The sequence below is a fragment of the Malurus melanocephalus genome, unplaced genomic scaffold (genome assembly GCF_030028575.1).
Source record: "Malurus melanocephalus ecotype Western Australia unplaced genomic scaffold, MMel_1.1 scaffold_2, whole genome shotgun sequence".
Lineage (NCBI taxonomy): Eukaryota > Metazoa > Chordata > Aves > Passeriformes > Maluridae > Malurus > Malurus melanocephalus.
The window spans coordinates 4,205,590-4,213,117 of NW_026623234.1; the positions used below are offsets into that span (position 1 = coordinate 4,205,590).

General features: G+C 43.9%; 1 long non-coding RNA gene across 1 annotated transcript; it reads right to left on the reverse strand.

The window, feature by feature from the left end:
* Window positions 1-1,199: 1,199 nt before the first annotated feature.
* Window positions 1,200-6,713, reverse strand: LOC130573230 (uncharacterized). The gene is made up of 3 exons (XR_008965307.1): window positions 6,205-6,713; window positions 5,280-5,424; window positions 1,200-1,322 (listed from the first exon to the last, which is right to left on the reverse strand). It is a non-coding gene; the product is annotated as an uncharacterized LOC130573230 (long non-coding RNA).
* Window positions 6,714-7,528: the final 815 nt, after the last annotated feature.

Here is a 7,528-nt window from a genome sequence, read left to right on the forward strand (position 1 = left end):
TGTCAACTCACTGCAATTCCACCACAGCCAGAAGGCTCTGGAAGAAATTGAAATGTGAGGCAGGCCAAAATTTTCCTGCAAATGTAGCACCAGGATTGTCATACAGTATCTCTGATTTGCACTGGTGYAAATCAAAACGTACATTTATTGCAGATAGCATCAGGAGCTGACATGGAGGAAGACCAAAGCCTGGATATAACTAACACCAGAAGCTGCATTTACGTCAGCCAGAAAAGGGTGTCTTTGCCTGGATATTGTGTTCAGGGTTTTCTGTATCTCTAAGGTTTTATTTCCTTTTCCTAACCATAAAAATTATAAAAGGTGATTGACATAAAGACAAGAGGCAAGTGAAGCAGTGCCCTGACTGAGCTGAGAGGGTTGGCACTGAATGCCAGCTCTGAAACTCCTTCCTGTTCCTCCTCCACAACAGAGGATMTTTAGAGCAGCAATGGAAGGCAGTGCTGTCTTGGGCTCTGTAGTTCACCAACCCCTGGGRCACCACCAAGAACGACTGTTGTCTGAGACCCAGCTCCTTTATGAAACTTGTTTTGCTCTTGAACAGCACTGTGAATACTTGAAGAAACACAGTTGAAGGCAGCTGAGCTAAACCTGGCCTGACAAACCAGGCTTGAAGCCCATCCTTCMAAATCACAGCAGAGACAGCATTTTGGCACTGTTGCAACAGAACTTCTGCTCTGCACAGTCAGGGTATGGGGCTTTTGCTCCTTTGCTGACTGAAGAAAGAGGGCTTTGAGGTGCAGCAACCCTGCTCAGAACTGTCAGGAGGCTGGGTACAGGTCAGKGCATGTGGCTGCATCCAGCTCAGGACCAGTCAGAGCACAGGTAAAAAGGGAGTTTGAGAGAGTCCACCACACCTGCTGCCATGGAACACTGGATGTRCTCACAGTCCAGGAGGCAACAGCCCCGGGCACAGCATAGGGCAGCAGCCACCAACTCCAGGTCCAGGAAAACTACCACAGACCAGCACATCATAGCCCCCAAAACCAAGAACTGATGACTGTGTTGATCTTCCATGGTTAAAAAAAAAAAAAAAAAATCAGCTTTCAGGAAAACAGAAGACCAGAGAAGCAGCCACTTAAATCAGTGTGTCAACTCACGAGAGTCTGACTCTTACTTCTAGAGAAGCACAGCTGTGTTATTTTACTAACATAGCTGGAAGATTATTTATATGTGCACAGTACAATTTTTAACTCACATTTCAGGCATCTGTGTTTATTCTGCTGGAAGCAGGTCAAGCTAGGAAGTGTTCTAGTTCRTGCTGACACGTACAGAAGGCTGTTCCCTGCTTCTGCTGAGAGCCTCTGAAAAGAAAATACAACAGTTTGGAAATAACTCTTGAAGTGAGCACTCCAACTTGGTTCTTGGTATTAGAGAAGAAGGGAGAAGCACAGGAAAAGGTAAGTCATATTGGCACGTAGAATTTGGACTGTCTGGAAATAAATGATGATGAATGGAGGCACCACATAAGAGAACTGCAATGTGTCCTTCACAGAAATATTTCAGTCTTTTGCATGTTCGAATAAATTTCTTTCTTGCCCTTGTTCTTGGGGTCAGAAGCAGTGTGAGGGAGAGTCTTCTTCAATGAAACTTGGTGTATCCATTTCCACATCCCAGGACATAAACACCTTGATTTAGTAAATCATCTCCTGTGTGGGAGGCAGTTCCCTCCACCTTCATCACAGTGAGGAAAAGATGATGGTGTCACAGCGTAATCCTGCACAGCCTSGGGATGGCAGCGAGGTGAATGCAAACCCAGAACACACCAGAATGGGAAATGAGATCAGAGTGAGTGCAGGACTCAGCCAAAACCTTGTCTGCAGTTATCTACTGCACCCTGAACTCCAAGATATCAGTGTATTTGCATGAGCCACTGCGAGCTGCAAGGCACCGAGACCTCTGGCACTCCTTGCTGTGGTTCTCAGGTGCACCTGAAAAACGCTGCATGTCTGGGGAGTTTTCCACCAAGAGCCTGCAGATGAGCAGTCCCTGCACTGCACAAGGACTGGACGCCTCTGCTGGGACCCTCTGGGTGACACTGGCACCCAGCAAATGTCTGGCACAGTCTTCCCTATGGGCTCAGCATCCATGCAGAGCCAGAGGTGGTCGGGACATGAACACGTGGAAGCCTCCCAGTGAAGTCTCGTTTCCAGGCTACGTCTCGCTTCCACTGAACTAATTAAATGCTGATTTACAGGAATGGTATTTGTTTACACATTGTTATTTTTGTAAGGAATCGGACAGGGCAACAAAAKGTCTCTGCAACAGCTCAGTCACATAAGTGATTTCGGGGACTCAAAGATAATGGCACCACAAAAGAGAGTTCTTGTGCCCGGGTTGCTGGTATCAGCTGAGGAGAGCTGACAGCGATATATCCACCTCAGCACAGCCACTGCGTGCTGCTCTGCAGATAAGAGCTCCCACCAGCCTTTCACACATCTACATGTTACACTTTGCTGTGGTTTTCACTAAGAAAAATGGTCATAATGACCTTCACCCCAGGTAAACTCCCATCTTGCAGAGGTTTCTGAGGTCCCCAGCAGAGATTAGGACTGGGGCTGTCCCCTGATGTTAATGATTCACACACCTCTCTGTCCCCAGCACTCCACAATGAAGATGTCATTGCCATCCTAGGAACCTGATATTCATGTGTCTGTGCTGAGGAGAGTCTCAAGCTCCTGGRCAGTCAGCTTAGGCTGAAGTGGGGCTCTTTTAGCTGAGATTCCATAGCTCTGCATTAATTGCATCTCAGACAAGTGCTGAAAAAGGTTATCCTTCCTGTTGCTGCAGAAGCTTTCCAAATTTGGCTGATTCCAACCTTTTTGTTCCACACCCCAGCTCYCACATACATGTGATCTCCCACCACTGGTCAGTAACGAGGATTTCTGAGGTGCCTCTGTAATGAGTTGGACATATAAAATSCTGATATAAATGAACTATGAATAAATGTCCAGAGCAGGGAAACAGAAAGGCTGCTGGGTTCTGATTACATTCCCTTGCCTCCCCTGTGTTGCTTTAAATGCTCCAAGAGCAGTTGCTCCAACTGTTCTTCCAAGCTGAATTTAGCAGCACAGTATTAGGTAATAAGCTAGCTAGTGATTCTACACAGTCTTCCACATCTTACTCTCCTTCACTTGCAAACTTCAGCAGGAATCAAGCCATTGAAAACTTTTCCAACTATATGTGCTACCTGGCAACCAACCTTTGCAAGGACTTTCTGTATGGCACGCTGATCTAACTATGAGCTCCCCTTCAAAACAAAGTATAAAAACACCCTACCTCTTCTTTGTTTCAATCCAAAGTGTAAAAGCACCAGAARATATCATTTATCCCTTGTCATTGCATGTGACACACTTGCAAATATCTTTCTGCAGCTCCCAACCTTTGGGGTTATTTCCTTTCTTAGCAGTCACTGCAGGGAATCAACTGCAGTCTCCTGTAGAAAGCAATAGGCAAAACATCCATTGGAGAGGAATAACTTCTATAGGAAGTTCTTCCTTTTGCTTTTGATACATCACTGTACTGTGATGAGGGCACAGCAGTAACTCATATCCAGCTAAGGTAACCCCCCTTCCAGCTGCAGCACAGAGGAGAGGCTCCTATGCTCTGCTGGCACTGCCCAGCCCTGTGGTCAAAATCCATCCAGAGCATCCAGAGTACCCAGACATCATGTTTAAATATGGTCTTAATCACTGCACCCTTCTCAGGTCTGAATCCAAGTCTCTATAAACTGTTCCTACCTGGATCCTGTTTTGATGCTCCAGMAAATCTGCATTGTACGTGCAGGCATCTGGCATGACCTTATGAGACACCCAAATTTCTCACATCCTCCTGTTTTCCACTCTTTTCACACACTGGGGTGCCCATCTGAGTGATCTGCCTCCATCTCCTGTGTTTCCTTGGGGACATGTCTAATCTGGRTGAGTTACTGGCCATTGTCATCCCCACGTGCCTGTTTGAGATACACCCATTTCTCCTCTCGCTCGAAGCAGTGCCTCCTTTAACAAGCATCACRTCTCCAGAATGTCTTTTTGCCCAGGCAGCTCAAAGGCTCCTGTCACCCTGGCAGCTCCCTCAGCTTCTCTCCTTTTTCCAGCCTGAGGAGTGTCTCTGTTCTCCCCTTTGCATCTTTCCCAACCACGACATTTGTATATTCACCGCATATCCGAGGTTCCCGCACAGTCACCAATGTCTGTAGATGTTCCTCCCTATGCCTTTCTGAATTGTCTTATTTGCTCTCAATCCAACAGTCTCACTCCTGGACTTTAGCCTGTGGTCTAACTTTGAGTCATTCCCATTCCTGCACAGGGGAGGAACAAGACTTGCCCTTGTCTTACACTGAAGGGTGGAGAACTGGTTTTTACTCAAAACTGAGCCCTCTTCAGCCCTTCAGGCTGCTTGAAAGTTTCCTTTTTTGATTCAGGGAGGGACGAAATTCCTATGAGAGGCAACACATGAAACCTTTCTCTGCACCAGCAGAGCATTATCTAGGAATGCTACCACTACTCATAAAGTATTTAATTTTATGAAAAAGCAGTATTTTTAATCCTCAGGARCTTTAGGTTCTTTATTCAGAATTAGTTTGTCCCTATTTACGATACCTGGGGTGAACTTAGCACATAGATAAAATTCAGATCTTCCACAGAAGCTACACATCTCCAGTAAAATGGGAAAACCAACAAAGAACATATGATTCATTTTGGAAACTTAACTGATGTTAAATTCAAARAAAATCTAATGCTGTCATCCCAGTGCTGGGCTTTCTCCTGATGACAGACGAGTCCAAGAGAAATTCCAGGTCAAAACCTTCTAATTTATTATTTCCTATCTAAATGGTGAATCATGGTTTTTCAGCTGTAAAGGAAAAATTCCTAAAAATTTTGGCAGGAGAGCACCAAGAACAAAATCTTGAGAAACCCATTTGTTTATGCCCTTTCCAGGGCCCATATGGCTTACATAGAAAGCAATTTTTCTTGAGGGATCTCTTCCCCATCTKAACCAGCCAGGACAAACGGGAGCAGAACTCTCTGTCCAGGCAACCAGCTGGAAGCTCAGCACAGATTTTGACATGGTTCTTCCAGAAAACATTTTGCACCTGGGAAATTGTGCACCTGAAAATTGGAGGACTGTCTTAAAAATTAAAAGGTAAATTTAGGAAAAAGACCAAGAAGAACACACTGGAATTTCTACATTAGGCAAATCTGGATGCTACTGTGTACCTTCGTATCAGCCCAGGTGCAATGCTTCCCTTCTATATTTACCTGYTCATCCAGCTTGCTTTCAATGCATTGGATTCCAGCTCATGATGATCCTGTGATGTTTGGCATGCACATCACCAGAAACCCAGCAGATTGAACGGATCATCTCTCAGCCTGATAACCTGACAGCTGGTTTCTGAAAGTGAAACTGGCACAGGGGTAAAATGTCAGTGGCTTTAGGCACAGTTCAAGTGATTGTTCATCCTTTACGCACACACAGTCCGGTTAATTCTCACAAAGAGACGTGCTTTCTCTTAACAGCTATTTCTTCTCAAGACTAAAGACATATGGTCAATAGAACAACTGCTTTATCAAACGCAAACAAATTCAGCTCTTGGTCTCCATCTAATCATTAATACAGTGTTTATCCATCCCGTGTTGCAAGAGCATAATATGTTCCAAATGGGAATTCTTGAGAAAAAAAAAAAGGCCTTCATTGCCAACCCTTCCCCCTCCTCATGGCGAATTCTTTTGTTAAGAGCTTCAGGAACTGGAATTTCTCTAAGCAATGCCCTATCAACGCAATCTAACTCTCCCCCCCCCCCCCCCCCCCCCCCCCCCCCCCCCCCCCCCCCCCCCACCCAGCACACACGTTTTGATTAAAGTTACAGAAATCATGTGTTGCACAATGCAAAGACACTTGACTTCTCTCCTTTATAGTATGTGCAGAGGAAAACCCCTCTCTTGCTTCCCCTCATTCCAGTTTGAGCCTTAAAGATTCCGGTAAATAAATCCAGCAGTCACGCTGGAGAGGAACATCAAACGTCTTCAAATCATGCACATTTTTCTTAAAAATTTTGTACCAAAAAGGTCAATGAATGCTTTTTTCCTTCTATGCCTTGAGGGCCTGTTTGTTACTTAATGTTTATTGAGTAATACCACATTTGCTATTCCTGGAATCTTCCCATTCTTACAACGCTTTTCTTACTTCGAGGGTACGTGCCGTATTTCCTTAAATCTCCATTGGRCAGCCAGGCAGGAGAGACACTGCAGGGTGAAAAAAAGGGGGTTATAGTGAAAAACGAAGTTTCACGGTTGAAGCACCTGAGCAACACAGAAGCCTCCCACATGTTTCCTCCTTCTAGTGGGAGGTGAATTTGGTTAGACAAGATTGACTTTTCTTTTACCTCATGATGTGCCCCCCAAGCAGAGGGGATGGGAGAGAGGAGCTGCCATGGGTCAGCTTTGCACAAGGTTTCATCTTTGTTAAACCACAAAATGGCCTGAGAGTGAAGAATATTCTTCATTGTTTAACCTGCAGACTGCTGAAATGTTCGATCCAATACTTTTGTTTGAGAGGTAATGAAACAAAAYACAGAAAAACTCAAGAAACTTTGTGAGTCACAGAGTCTCATCATCTAGCTGGAATACCAAGCACAGAATGATTTTCAAAATTTAATTCAAAATTAAATCATTTGCTTTTGTCTGGAAGAGAGATAGGAATTACTGCAATGTTGCTCTTAAAAAAAAAAAACAAACCAAGAATGATTAATGATCTTTTTTGTATTGTTGAGAGGAATRTAATCTATGAATAACACTGCAGTTCCCCAGATTGCTCAAATGAAGTGGATTGTTATGATTATTCTTAAAAATGTAACCTTTATTCCAGACTTAGATTCCTAAACCTCCAGCCAGCAGAGTGTATTAGTCTCATTGGCTGAATGAAAAAAGTTCAATTATATCAGATAGTTCCTTTTGATCTAGATATTTATAGGCAAAGACAAAATCACTTTTAACTTCTTTCAAGGGGCATAATTGTTGTTAAACTGAAAAATGGGGTTTTCATATGAAGATCTTTTATTGTTCTGGATCTTACCTGGCACATCTGTCATTTTTCAGCCTCCTTCAACATCTCCAATCATGGCTAGCAGAGGCAGAACCAATAATCCATTGTGGCTCTCACCAGAGAAGTGCATCCTCTCAGCGACCTCCTGTTGCACCCTGATCTCCCCTTTTGCACAGCATGAGAACAGTACAAGCCTTTTTTATTTTTTTTTTTTTTTGCCAAACTGCCATATGAAGTCATCATACCCAGAAATTAACCTATAATTATTCCCATTTCTTTCCCAGATTGCCATGTTTCAGGTGTCATTCCCATGAAAATGATGAATTCAATAGGCAGTGAGGTAGCAGAAATGAAGAGCATAAAAATAACTTTAATCTCAGTCCCGAAGGAATCCACTGACTAAARTAAAGAGTTACAGAGTGATATCAGGTGAATCCCTACTTCCACTAATCTTGTCCAACAGCAG